Source organism: Tenrec ecaudatus, chromosome X, assembly GCF_050624435.1.
Source record: "Tenrec ecaudatus isolate mTenEca1 chromosome X, mTenEca1.hap1, whole genome shotgun sequence".
NCBI lineage: Eukaryota > Metazoa > Chordata > Mammalia > Afrosoricida > Tenrecidae > Tenrec > Tenrec ecaudatus.
In genome coordinates this window covers 48,326,709-48,342,216 of record NC_134548.1, presented here as the reverse complement: position 1 = coordinate 48,342,216, position 15,508 = coordinate 48,326,709, and positions in this window count along the sequence as shown.

Below are 15,508 nucleotides of genomic sequence, written 5' to 3'. Positions count from 1 at the left end.
CTACCTTAATACCAAACATATAAATGCATGCATATAAATGTATTTCCCTATACTCATATATAAATATATTTATATATGTACATGACTTTATTTAGAACTCTATAAATTCCCTTTGCCTCCTGAATCTTTCTAGAGGTTAGATTCTTATCAGATATGTCATACTCAAAGGTTTTGTTCCAGGTGTATAGGTTTTCAGATGCATTTAACTTTCATAAAGACCCAGTTATTTATTTTGTCTTCTACTGGTCTAAAATTTGTAGTTAAGTTTGAGAGATAATTTGCCATTTAAAATAAAAAGTATGTACCATAGGCTTGCTCCTATGCTTTTTCCAGAGGCATTTACCATTTTATCTTTATCATTCAAGTCCTTGATCTTTTCAGAGTGAGTTTTTGTGTATGGAATTGACCCTATTTCATTTTACTGCATGTGATTTTCTTTTTTCAAGCACCATTTTATAGAAAACTTTTCCTTGCCTATTGATACCATTTGACTCTTTGTAGAGATTTGGATGCACATCGATTGGTTTATTTAATTCTGCGTTCCCATTTCTATTTAATTTCACTAGTCTGTGTGTCCATCTTGTTAAATGAGGAAGACCCTTGGCAAGATGGATTCACAAAATGGTTGCAATAAAGGATTAACACTTAGCAACAATTTCCAGGATATCACAGGACTGGACATTATTTTGTCCTGTTGTGATTAGGGTTAATATGAGTCAGAACTGACTTAATAGCATCTAACAAGAACAACATGTGTCTATTATTGAAAACTAAGCCATTACTATTACTAAGCCGTAACTATTACTAAGTCACTTTGATTACTGTAGTCCTGTATTGTGAGATCTCAGACTTTATATTTCTTCTTCCATACTGCTTTAGGTACTTTTCTTTCCATATAAAGTTGGTGATCAATTTTTTTCCACTGAAGTAAAGAACCATGTTGAAATTTGGATTAGGATTGTATTCCATCTATAGATCACTTTTGGGAGTATTGACATCTTCACAGTATTAAACCTTTTCGTCATGATCAGGAAATTTCTCTCTAATCATGGAGGTCACTTTTAATCTCTTGAAATAAGGGAGCCCTGATGACATACTGGGCTACATGTTGCACTGCTAACACTAAGGTCAAGGTCCTCAGGAGAAAGATTAGGCTTTATTCCAGTTAAGATTTAAAGTCTTAGAATCGACTTGATGGAACTGAGCGAATAATGATTTATAGTTTTATTGCCTTCTTCTACATCCCTGATTAAGTGACTGGCTTGGTATTTTGTTACTTGGTGCTATTTTCTATATTACTCTTTCATATTCATCCCTATTAGTGTATAAAAAGCATAACTAATTTTTGTTTGTTGATCTTTTATCTTGCAGCATTGCTATATTCTTCCCTTGGCCCCAGAAATTTTCTTGTTACTCTTTTGGATTTTCTACATATAGGGTCATAGAATCATGCCATCTGTGAATATACATATTTTTTCTTTTGATTTGGGTACTCTTTTATCTTTTTTTCATTTTTGCCTTATTGCTGTTGCTAATATTTCCATCATAATATTGAATAAGGGTGGTGGAAGTGAGCAGCCTTGTCTCATTTCTATATTCAAGGGGAGAGCTCTGGGTCTTTCTCCTTTGAAAGTAATGTTGATAATTGGTTTTACATAAGTACCCTATGATAGTTAGGTTTAATGTGCCAGCTAGGCCAATAGGAACTTGTGGTTGGAGTTTAATCAGGTTGCAGCTTTATTGGAGGACAACCAAAATAAAACAGCCAGCATCCCATCTCCCTCTTGATCCCTAGTGATCAGACCAATGTGCTGCTGCTTTAGTTAGTTCTCTGCCTCAACTGCTACACTACCTGAGGGCCAAGCCAACCCGTGAATCATATCACTACAGCTTGAGGCTCCTTTGAGACTTGCTTCACCACACTACTGGTGCATACATCGCTTGAGCTTGAGGCTGGTGGATCCTGTCACCTTGCTTGAATTCGAGATCCCATTGGGGCCTGCTTTGCAAGCTCCCAAGATACTGACAGTTGCTCACCCATCCTGCTGTCTGCTGCCTGCGGGTAGACACTGCCTTCCTTGCCTGAGGGAAGACTCCCCTCTCTGCTTCCTTGACCTTGGACCTAGCAGCCCACTCAAACTGAAGGAATTCCAGTATATTAACTGCTCCACAAAAGCGAATTGAACTGAGCCCTCTGCACTGCTGTATGGACTAATTAGCTGTTATATTTCTTCTTGCTGTATAAACGTTTCAGTATATAGGTATCCTTATATATCGTATTTATATAATCATAAGTGTCCTGGCTTTGTTTCTCCAGACAACTCTGTCTAACACACACCCGTAATTATGTTGAGGAAGTTCCCATCTTTCTTGTTTTGTCAAGACTTTTGATCAAGAAAGGATGTAGATCTTACCAAATGTGTTTGTTTTTCTTCACCAATCAAGAAGACCATCTGATTCATTACCTTTTTAAAATTATGTGGTGAATTACATTGCTTTCTAATGTTGAATCACATTGATTATGATGTATGATTTTCTTAATATGTAGTTATATTCTAGTCTCTAACATTTTTTGATAATTTTGTATCTGTATTCATGAGGGATTGTAGTCTGTGGCTTTTCCAGTTTCTACTCTTTATTTTTTTGGTATGAAAATGTGTTTTATTTAATTTCAAAATAGTTTTTGTTCATGTACTGAAAGTTCAATAAAAATATTTATTAGTAGTAGTTCTTTTATCCTATTAATGTACCAATTTGTATCTTCTTTTTTGTAATGATTTTATTAGGGGCTCATACAACACTTATCACAAACCAAACATACATAGTTTTGTCCAGCACATTCATACATATGTTGCCATCATCATTCTCAATACACCCACTTTCCACTTGAGCCCTTGGTATCAGCTCCTCATTTTTCCACTTCTTCCCCACTCCACCCTCCTCCCTGGACCCCCAATAATTTACAAATCACTATTATCTTGTCATATCTTACACCATCCAACATCTCCCTCACCCACTTCACTGCTGTCTGTCCTCCAGGGAGAAGGCCACATGTAGACCTTGTAATCTGTGTCCACTTTCTACCCCACCTTCCCTCTACCCTCCTGATATTGCCACTCTCACCACTGGTCCTGAGGGGTTCACCTGTCCTGAATTCCTGTAAGGTAGAATTGGGATCATAGTAGGGGGAGGAAGCATTCAAGAACTAGAGGAAAATTGTATATTTCATCATTGCTACACTGCACCCTGATTGGCTCATTTTCTCCCCACAGCCCTTCTGTAAGGGGATGGCCAATTTCCCACAGATGGGCCCTGGGTCCCCACTCCCCCTCATTCACAATGTTATGATTTTTTTTTTGGTTTTGATGCCTGGTACCTGATCCCTTCGATGCCTTGTGATCTCGCAGGCTGGTGTGCTTCTTACACCTGTTGTTTCTCAGTTAGATGGCCCCTTGTTTATCTTCCAGTCTATAGGTCCCCAGATTCTATAACTTAGATTCTATAACTTATTCTTAATTATCTTAGTTTCCAAGCAGTGCATTATCTAATTTATTTAAATTAATTTACATAAGACTAACCAGATTTGGAAGGTGGGTATCATCCAGTGACACATTATTAGAACAAACCATTCTTTTACTTAGGTAAGCTTTAAGTAGAGGCCTAAAATCCATCTGTTTCCTTATTTTTACATATATCTATATATATACAAATACAACTATATATTTACATATATGTGTTATACTTATATATAATTTTTACTTTCTTTTTCTAACCCTTTTCTTTCTTCCTGCCCCACTATCATTTACCCATCAATAAATTCTCAGTAATTCTTCTTGGATGTATTTGGATCAAACATGACCAGGAAGGCTACACCTCCTCATTGTCAATTGTAGAACTCTTACTATTACCCTATCCCTGTCGTTATTGGTTCACCATTCACCTCTCCACTCCACTGTCAGTCCTGTTCCTGTCTCCTTGAAATTGCTTATCATGCCTATCATGTATAGATAGACAAGAGAGAGAGAGAGACAGAGAGAGAGAAAGAGAGAGAGAGAGAGAGAGAGAGAGAGAGAGAGAGAGAGAGAGAGAGAGAGAGAGAGAAGGAGGAGGAGGAGGAGGAGGAGATGGAGATGGAGATGGAGACGGAGACGAAGACGAAGATGAAGACGAAAAGAGGAGACCATACAAATAGTTTCAAGTATAACTGGTATCCTGACTCCTTTGAAAATGCAAGCAGGACTTGTTATAATCCATCAGCCCAATCCCATTTTCTTTCAGGGTTCCATATCCTGGTCCCACTTACCTAACAACACTTATATCCTATTAGTAGTCCTCAGCATTGGTGTACAAGAGCCTCCCATCCTACAAGCACACTTTTCTTTTTCCTGCAGACAGGGATGGAGTGGTCTGGTGCCCCACTACTACCACGTTACACCTTTAGATTTTCAGTATGGCCCCCTTGTAAGTAAACCCCAACAAGTTCAGACAAGGTCCTAATTGCTGCCCCTGAGTCAGAAGTCTATGATCAGGATTCCTCAGGGACTTTGTGGCTTTGCACTCATTGCTGGTCTGTTGAACTTCTCTCTTGGTTTGCCCCATTGTGGCGGGTCAGACTGGCTTCTCTCCCTGAACTGCATCTTTAGGCCTTTCTTCTGCAGTGCTTTCATCAAGGTAGGGGACATCGGGCCTCAGGCTGAGGCCAGCCCTTCAGTCCTCTCTGTGAACAAACTGCTCTGAGCGAGAACATCACACTCCGGGATTGGCGCACTGGGATGAGGTCTGCCCTTTCTCTTTTTCCTGTGGAGACATAAGTAATACCTTCTCCTTGAGTGGATTAGCGCCCTGGCCCCCATTGCCGTTTGCTTTTTTTAATTCCCCCTCCCCTCTGTGGGCCTTAAAGGCATATGGGAGGGGGATAGATGTCTTTCAGCACTGGTGTTATCTGCATTTTTTTTATGATGCATGCGTCATTGGCTTTGGTATGTTTCATGCCAGAATATCTGGTCCTCAGCCCGGGAATTATGTGATATGTGCATTTTCCTTTGTGCCCATTCTGCTGTTTGAATTTACCTCAGTGAACTCATGTTGTACTTGACATTTTGTGCCTGGATAATTTCACCCAGCATGATATACTCCGTGTTTCATATTTTCATCACTATCTTTTAGGGATGAATAGTATTCCATCCTCTGTATATACTAGAGTTTTTTAATCCATTCATCCATTCCAACCCTTTGTGATTGTGAACTATGCTGTGATGTACATTGGAGAGTAGATAACTAGTTGGATTCTGTTTCTTATTGCTTCTGGGCATATGCCCAGTATTGGAATTGCAGTGTCATAAAGTAACTGGATCTCCATCTGGTTTAGGTGTCGTCAGATTGCTTTCCACAGTAGCTGTACATATCTAAAAGACCACCAGCAGGGAATGAAAGTGCCTATCTCACCACACCTCCTCCAACATTTATTGCTTTCTGTTTTTTTTTAATTGGGATATTTTTGTGAATGTTAGATTGTATCTGTTTTTACGTAGTTTCTTTTTTGGTCATGTCATTACCTTAATTTGGTACAAGGGTAATGCTGGCTTCATGGAATGAGTTAAGAAATATTCTTTGTTTTATATTTGAAAGGATTTGATTAGAATTGGTGTTAATTCTTCCTGAATATTTGAGAGAATTCACCAGTGAAGTCATCTAGTCATTGGCTTTTTATTTGTTGGGATTGTAAAATTTATATCCTTAATCCCTTTTGTTTTGAGTTTGTTTGGTTTTTCTACTTCTACCTGTGAAGGCTTAAGTAAGCAATATATTTCTAGAAATTTAATTTCTAATGATTATTGCATGCAAATTATGTTTAGAGTATTTCTGCTTCAGATTTTCAGAACACTGCCAGATTGAGCGATTTGACTTGACCTCAGTAATCAATAACAACATCTGTTGGCAATTTTTCTTTCTCTGGTAAAACTCTATTTCTCTAGAGAATTTGTGAATGACAATTCATTGATCAATTTTCTTTCAGAAAAATTAACACTTAAATCCAGTCTATAGGGAACAGAAGATTATAATTTACATTCCTAATCAAAGTAAGAATATTTCTATATGAGTATGAATATATTTAAATTTGGAGTTATCTATATAAAGAGACAATAGGCCTTTACTTTGGGAAAGACCAAAACAAAGTTAGATAGGAATTATTTTCATTAATGACTACCAAATGCCACAGGACAGAGGGAAGCTACTTGTTATTCTAATGATGACTGTAAGGGGAGGTTAACAGATGTTTCTAAGATACATACTATGTCCTCCAAAGTGACTAATTATCTCTAGTAAATCTGACTCCAACTAAAATTCAAAGATAAAAATATTTAAAATGCTTGTCGATGCTTCTACTATACTGGATTCCTAACCTTTTTATGCCTGAGGACTAAGCAAAATAAACAAAACAAAAATTCAGGAATAAATGTCCTTGAATTTCTCCAAGGACATTTCTGCCAGCGGATAGATGAGGATAAATGAGTTAGGACATTTAAAGCCCTTGTCCATTTTTCTTGTTAGCTAGAATTTCTTACATAGGGAAATTATTGGGATAAGCAATGGAGGGCTTTGCAATGTAAAATGCTTTCTAGCAGGGCTGGTTCAAATTGTCCTACTGGGAAACAGGAATAGAATTCAACTGCATTTGGAATAAACCTCCTCCTTTGGTTAAATTATGGCTTTCTTTTTTCCCCCATGAATAAAACAATGATTATTTTAGATGTCTCCCAGTCTCTCATCCATGGTGTTGAGCCTACTCAGATGGAAACAACCTAATAGGACAGAGTAAAACTGATCCACAGGGTTTCCAGGACTGTAAATCTTAACTGAAAATGACTGCTTCATCTTTCTTGATCTGTCTCCCACAGAGCCAACTGGTGGGTTTAAGCCAACAATATTTTAGTTAGCAACTCAACATTTAACCAAGTGCATCAAACATTAATGACCTCAGAGCAGACCAGTTGTGGGAGTATATCAAAGACATCAAATATGAAACAAGCCAAAGGTCATTAAAAAGAAATAAAAGACCAAAATGATTGTCATAAAAGACTCTGAAACTTACCTAGCTGCTAGAGCAAAAGGAAGAAGTGATGAAGTAAAGAGTTGAACAGACTTCAACGTTATGTTCAAAAAGACAAAGAATTATGACATATACAAAGATCTGGAGTTAGAAAACCAAAAGAATACACTTGGCATTTCACAAGCTGAAAGAACTGAAGAAAAATCTCAAGCCTCGGGTTGAAATACTGAAGGGCAAAATACCAAATGATGTAGGAACAAACAACAACAACCAAAGATGGAAAGAATACAGGCACTGACTGCATCAAGAGGAGTTGGCCTATGTTCAGTCATTTCAGGAGGCAGCCTATGCTCAAGAATCGGTGGTAATAAAGTTCAAGCCACAGTGAAGGAATTCACAGTACACCGATTGACATATTTCAGCAAATGGATGCAATGCTGAAGGTGCCCAGTCAGTATAACAAGAGATGTGAGAGAGATAAAGATGTTTCTACACAAGGAAAACCTAAAGGAATTCATAAAACCGAGACCAGAATTACCATAAATAAATATAATAACTAGATCACTATGGATAGAGAATCAATAAGAAGAGCAAACCAATCTGAGAGCGTCACACAGGACAATATCACACAGAAACCAATTGATCACAGCAGCACTCAAAACAACACAGTGACAGAGGAGGAAAGAAGGCACCAATAAAACAACAAAAAATTAAAGCACACATAAACACAGACAAATGATGATGACAATCCAGCATATATCAATAATGATGCTGAATGTCAATAGATTAAATGAACCAATCAAAAAACAGAAGGTACTAGACTGAATTAGAAAATAAGTTCCATTTATACGCTGCCTAAAGGAGATGAACCTTTAACTCCAAGACAAATAGGTTAAAATCAAAGGAGAGAAAAAAATCTACAAAGCCAATGGCAACCATAATGGCAGCAGTGGCAATATTAATCTATGTTAAAATAGACTTCAATGTGAATAATAAAATAAGGTACAATAATGGGTAACACATAATGATAAGGGAACAATGCACCAAGAACATATACCCCTAATAAACTCTCAAATACATCAATAAAATTCTCAAAAAGTTGAAAACAGAACTAAACAACTCAAAAATAATAGTAGGAGACTTCAACACACCACTTTCAAGGGAAAATAGATCTAAGGGGAAAAAAAACTCATGGAAGAAACAGAAGCACTAAATAACACAATCAACCAAGTCGGTCTCCTAGACATGTACAGATTGCTCTACAGCACAATATAGGCCACAAGATAAGCATCAACAAATTCACAAAGAGTGAGATCCTACAATCAATTTTCTCAGATTATCTTCTCTAAGACTGGAAATCAACAATAGAAAGAACAAGAACATATAGACATACACATGGAGACTGGAAAACCTACCACTTTAAAATGACTGAATAATAGATCAAATAAGAAATTAATTAAGAAATCTCTTGAAACTTAGATATCATGCCAGAATCTTGGGACACTGCAAAAGCAGTTCTCAGGTGGCTATTTTTAGCAATCAACACACACATGATAAAAGGAGGAGAGGTCCCAAATCATCACATTAACACAACACTTCCAACAACTGGAACAAGACTAGAGCCCCGCCAACAACAGAAAAAAATAAAACATAAATATTGAAGCAGAAATAAATGAACTGGAAGCAAGGAAACAATGGGAAATTCAAGAAGACAAGAAGTTGGGCTTTTTAAAAATAGTTTTATTGAGATATAATTATGTAATACATCATACACTTCTGTAGCTCACCCATATTAAGAAGAGCTATATAAATAGCATTACTGCCAATTCTAGAGAATTTTCTTCCTTCTTGTATTCATCATTTGCTCTCTGTTTCCCTGCCATCTCTCTGCCCTATACCCTCACTAAACCATTACACCAGTTGAAATCTTTCTATATTTGTCTATGCTGGACTACATATAGGTTTTTTAAATGATTAACAAAATTGACAACCCCTCTTAAAAATATTTTTAATCTGTTGGTTTATTTCAGATGGCTGCTTATTATTGTCACTTTTATTATGTTGTCTCTCTTCTTCCATCACACTTTCCATTCTCATCCATCTCTATCCCCTTTTCTCCATTTCAACACAGTATGTTTTGTAGCTCCTATTAAACCTCCCCCAATTCACTAGACAGAGCAATGTGTACATACACATCACATCCGATTACTCATAGCTGCACCATGATGTAGTGGAAAAAGCAGTCAACTGTACACTATTCTCAACCCACCCCAACCCCCCCAAAAAATCTTACAACTATAAATCACCCAAATCTAATGGAGTACTCAAAAAAAAAAGAAAGAAAGAAAAGAGGCCCTGGTATCACCTGCAACATAATTTGGAATTGGATGATGCTGAGATCCTTTCAGGAGATATGTGGAACACTCATAAGAACAACAGAAGAATTTGAAAAGATAGATCCATTTAAGGGAATGCATATGCTTACCTATGATATTTAGGCTTAATATCAGCTTGACTATGTTAGAACTCTTAGTGGTTTGGCTGTTAAAGCCTAGTAACCACCCAAAATGTTATTTAACACAGAATAATCAACTCCATATTGGTATCTGCTGTAAGCAGCTCATAAGTTATAAGATCAGGGTGAAGCACAACTCATTTATTCAAGTCTCAGCCTTGACGCAATTGAAAGGAATTTCCTCAGAGGTGTGGCCTAATTCCTATATAAATAGTTCGTGAAGATGTGAAGCGTTTTCTCTCTCTCTTTTGGGGGGTTGGGTCTGGATCCTGCACCTCCTCATCAACTTCCTTTTCTTTGGGCTTGAGCCAACAGCCTACCATATTGCCTGCTGACCCTGGGAACCATCCAAAATCTGCCATTTAGCATGCCTAATTTGGATTCATCCACCTGTGCATCCATCAGCTTGTGGTCCTCTTGGTTTTTCTTCCTACTTCCTCTTTTTCCAGCCCATTCACCTATGAGGGTCAGGAAAAACTTCCAGATAAACATCTGATTTATGCATTTGAATTGGACTGGATTTGAAGTGGGAGGGACTTACCAACTTCTACCATTGTGTGATCCATTTCCTTTATATATATATATATATATATATATATATATATATATATATATATATATATATATATATATATATACTTTTTCATTCTCTCTTTTACTAATTTTGCTTTTCTAGATAACCCAGCCTAACACAGGTTCATTTTTCAGGTCAATAAGTTTGGTTCTATATTATTCTTTTGAAATTCCTACACAAAATCCTTAGCATGAATATATTGTAATTCAATTAATATTTCCACATCTTGGATGTGTATCTATTTATAAAAAATTAAAACATTATTTCTATTTATATTTATTCATAGAAACAGTATCACTTTTAAAATAAAAACTATTTCATAAAAACAATTAAATTTAAATTATTTTCTACTGAAAAATAAAAATAATGTGAGAATTTTTCAGGAAAAAACTAAATTAATACAAGAGTTAATATTAAAATTAATAGGTTCTCTTGCACCAGCAGGATCCATCATTATTTGATTTGCTGATTATGCTTATATTATTTAGTCAATTTTCAATATTTTTATCAGTATTATCTTTTGGTAAGTGTGTTAGACTGTATTCTCTAGAGAAGCATAACTAGTGATACATAAATATGCATATAAAACAAAGTTTATATCATGAAAGAAATTTTATCAGAAAAACAACTTACACAGCTTCAGAGGAGCCAAATCCAACCCAGCTTAATTCTCTGCATCAGATGCTAATCCGGAGGCCCTTCCTGACTCACACTAGGATGTTAAACTGGAGGCTTTTCATGGCTCATGTGGCTGGCTGCTAGGGGTAGGGAACCAGAAAGCTGGAAAGTGAACCTCAAGGAAGGACAAAGTGAAAAAAGAAACCATAGCCGGTAGATGCAGAGACAAGATCAGAAAATCAGATGTCATGGTGGGCTATTAATAGACTTGAAAACAATATCTCAGAAGGCCTGCCCTCATCCCAAGAGACCAGTTATAGGTCCAAGTCAGTAGGAAGGAGAGGAAGGGGAGGAAATTTTGTGTTTGCTTCCTTGTTGTAAAGATCAAATAGGTCAGACTCTTAAGGGAAAAAATCAGGCTATTCCCTGAGTGAGAGTTTATCTTGCTACAAAAAGCAGTATGGGATTGTTTACATTATATTAGGCCCAAACTATTGAGGATCCTGGCCTAGCCCAACCAAACCCAGGGCCATGAGTCATTTCTGACTTATAGTGACCCTATAAGACAGAGTAGATCTGCTCCTGTTGGTTTGTGAAACTAAATTTTTACAGGAGGTGAAAGCCTCCTCTTTCTCCATGGTCCAACAAAGTTGAAACAAAATATAACCATCACAGTCAGGAAACTGACAAAAAAATATAGTTAAAAAGGAAAAGGGGGAAAAAAGCAAAGAGAATATAAACTATCTGGTGCAGCATAGATATTTAAGCAGTTTGAGCTGTCATATGTGGAAGAGAACCTTCTAAGTGTGTATTGCCATTCAGACTTTTCACCCTGCCTACTCATGATTAATGAAATATATTTGTATGACAATAAACATGGAGCTAAGTGTATTTAAATTTGAAGATCTAGCAATTTAATCTGTGTTAACTCTGTGTTGATCATCTCATAAACTTATATTTCCAAATTGATAAAATGCTGGTCTATAAATTGAAGCAAATACATTGTTAAAAAGTTACCTATAATTTAAGGGACCATAGAATTTATTCTCCAAACTCTAATGATAAAAGGGAACTACTATTAATTAAGGTGAAATAGAGGTCCAAACTGTGACTGTTCAATATGAAACCGAATATCTAGCTACTTTACATATAACTCACCTACTTATCACTATGGTCCAGTGCACCTCTTATCTTATATCAAGGTTTCTAGGTAACAAAGATAGTAATTTAATATTTGCTTTGTCACCATGAGCTTAGATCAAGGATATGTATAAGTCTGATCATAGATAAATCTATTGTGGTAGAGAAGGCAATTAATCAGTGTATCCAAATCTCTTTATTGATTGCAATATACGCATATCCTTCAGGTGAGCTGTGTCACTTCCATTGGACAGAATTCTTTGTTTCTCTTTTCCAAGTCTATTCTCTGCCATGTACTCAGACTGAACACAATACAATTGATTAGGCTCAGCCTTCTATGTTACAAAGCAAAGCAAAAACAAAACAGTCTGTCTTCCTAAAATAATACTTGAATTCAAGTATCTACCAAATCTCAACCAAATCCACTTGATAATTCATGATTCATCATAAAATAAAACATGGTTGTTTTGTTTTATAGCTACAAATATTTAACTTCATCTATTAAGTATTCGAGATAAAATTACGTTCTGTGGTTCAACTTAGGGAGAAACAGATCCCTAAAACTTTTGACTTCATCTTTACTTGCCTATAGCAAACTAGTTGAGTACAAGATTATAGTATAGTGATCTCTAAATTATAGCTAAAATAAATGTGCTATTAAATTATATCAAAATGTTTGTTGTATCAATTCAGAATAAAGCACCAAATCTACTGCAAGATTGGTTGGTGATAAGTAAAAAAAGATGTATGAATATTGGGGACCCTATAAATGGAAGAAGAAAATTAATTGGCTTGTAGATAGGCAGGATAAATAATTCAGAGATGAAAAGAATGGGACCAATGGTTCTGGGGGATATGAGAGAAAGGGAGATGGAAGAAAGGAAGGCGGTGGGGAGGAAACCAACTCAGGGACAAGGGAACAACAAGTGAACAAAAATCAAGGGAGAGAAGGGTGTAGGATGCCTAGTGGGCCTTAATCAAGGGCAATGTAGCAGCAAGGAATTACTAAACCCAAATGAAGGGTGAACATGGTGGTGGAACAAGAGGAAAGTAAAAAGAAATAGAGGAAAGCACCAGGAGGCAAAGGACATTTAGAGAGGTCTAATTATAGGAATGTACATATGTAAATATATATAAATATAAAGAGAGGGGAATAGAACTATGTACTCATATCTATATGCTTAGAATTAAGGTTGCAGATGTACCCTGGGCTTCAACTCAAGTACTCCCTGAACTCAATAACACTTTGTTCTAATGATCTGGCATTCTGTGATGCTCACCTTCCTGTCACGATCGCTGAAGATAAAGTGCATGCAAAAGCAAATGTAATGAAGAAAGCTGATGGTGCCCAGCTATCAAAAGATATAGCATCTGGGGCCTTAAAATGGACATCTAGCTGAGAAGCAACAAAGCACACCAGCCTATGTGATCATGAGGAGTCGATAGGATCAGGTATCAGGCATCTAAGACCCAGAACAAAATCATACCCAATGTGAATGTGGGGTGGGGGGGATGGGGACATGGAGTGGAGACCCAATGCCCATCTGTAGACAATTGGGCATCCCGCTCACAGAGGGATCACAGGGAAGAGATGAGTCAGTCAAGGTGCAGTATAGCACTGATGAAATACACAACTTTCATCTAGTTCTTTGGTGATTCCTTCCCCCCCCACTATCATAATTATCAATTCTACCTTACAAATTGGATTAGATCAGAACATGCACACTGCTACAGATAAGAGCCTACAACACAGGGAATCCAGGATAGACAACCCCTCATGGCCAACAATGAGAGTAGAGATACCAGGAGGATTAGGAGAGGTGAGCTAAGGGGGAGAAAGGGGAGCTCGATCACAAGGATCAAACTATAACTCCCTCCCAGGGTGATGAACACGAGAAAAGTGGGTGAGGGATGATATAAGATACGAAAATAATAATCTATAATTTATCAAGGGTTCATGAGGGAGGGTGGGTTGGGGAAAGATGGGAAAGACATGGGGGCTGATATCAGGTGCTCAAGTGGGAAGAGAATGCTTTGAAAATGATGATGGCAGCAAATGTGCTTGACACACTGGATGAATGTACGGATTGTCATAAGAGATGTAAGAGCCCCCAATAAAAGTAATAATAATAATAATAAACATTTGTACAGACATTATGGGAGAACATCAAAATAATAGAAAAAGTATTACCCAACAAACATTGGAAATATTAAGAATGCCATGGATCTTGCTGATACAGAAGAAAGAAAATTCTTCAAACTCATTTATAAGAAAGAAAAATGGAAATAATTATCTTGGATAGAGATTCAAATTATGCTCTGGGAAATAGAAGGTCTCATTTAAATATTGTGAGTTTGGACGTACACTGAAACTGTAGTTTATCTAAGCAAATCAATTTTGGAAGCTAATGCTTCTAGAATCCTGACTCTGAAATGAACGCTTTTGACCCTAAAGACTAAAAGGATTGTGGAGAAATGAGCTCCTTTATATGGTCTTTTGCCTTGGTTCATTGGGGAAAACAACACTGTATTTTTTCCTGTCTAAGCTCTTTGTTATAGATTTATACCCTAAAGCAGTGGTTCTCAACCTTCCTAATGCCATGATCCTTTCGTAAAATTTAATACAGTTCCTCATGTTGTGGTGACACCCAACCATAAAATTATTTTCGTTGCTACTTCAGAACTGTAATTTTGCTACTGTTTTGAATGATAATGTAAATATCTGACATGCAGGATGTATTTTCATTGCTACAAATTGAATATAATTAAAGCATAGTTATTAATCACAAAACAATATGTAATTATATATTGTGAAATATTTATTTCTAATTACAAATAAATGAAATCCTGTCTCGAAGCATGGTGTAGCATGGGTAATAGTTTTCACGCCAGGTACCAGTATGTGGGTGTGTATCTGTATGTGGGTGGACCCACCTGGATACTGATAGAGGAGCATTGTCTTGGTTCCTAAGACCATCAGAAATATGTGTTTTCCGATGGTCTTAGATGACCCCTGTGAAAGGGTTGTTTGACCCCAAAGAGGTCATGACCAACAGGTTGAGAACCGCATTCCTAAAGCATTTGTTGCTTTTGTTCAGGTTGATTGACATTTCCTGAGAAAGCACTAAACAGCTTTTTGTCTGCTCCTGAGCTGCAGCCTCTCCTGTGATTTGCATGCACTTTGAAGGGATTGGCCAATAGACTATATGAATGTCTTGAATTGTAGTCTAATATGCAAACACTATGTCTGTGGACTATCAAGAAGGGATTAGTCAGTTTTGATACAAAGTGAAGACCAATTCCTGAAAATTGTCAAGGAATTATGTATATAAACAGCTGTCCCCACAGAGGCTTTCGAAGCAGAGGCAAGAAGAAGGGAGTAGAAGGAAGAGAGAAGAGGCAGAAAGAGAGTCATGGCAGGAAACTTTTCAAAAGAATTGTAATACACGTCAACAGTTGTAATACTGGAAGACAGCGCGTGGCTCAAAGGGACCCAGATGCGCAACCAGCAGCAGCAACCAGGGCCAAAAGGAGACCTTTTGGTGGGGTGCACGAGAAGTCTGCCCTAGGGGAGCCAAGAGAAGCTAATCCTGAGAGAGCTCGGGGGAGG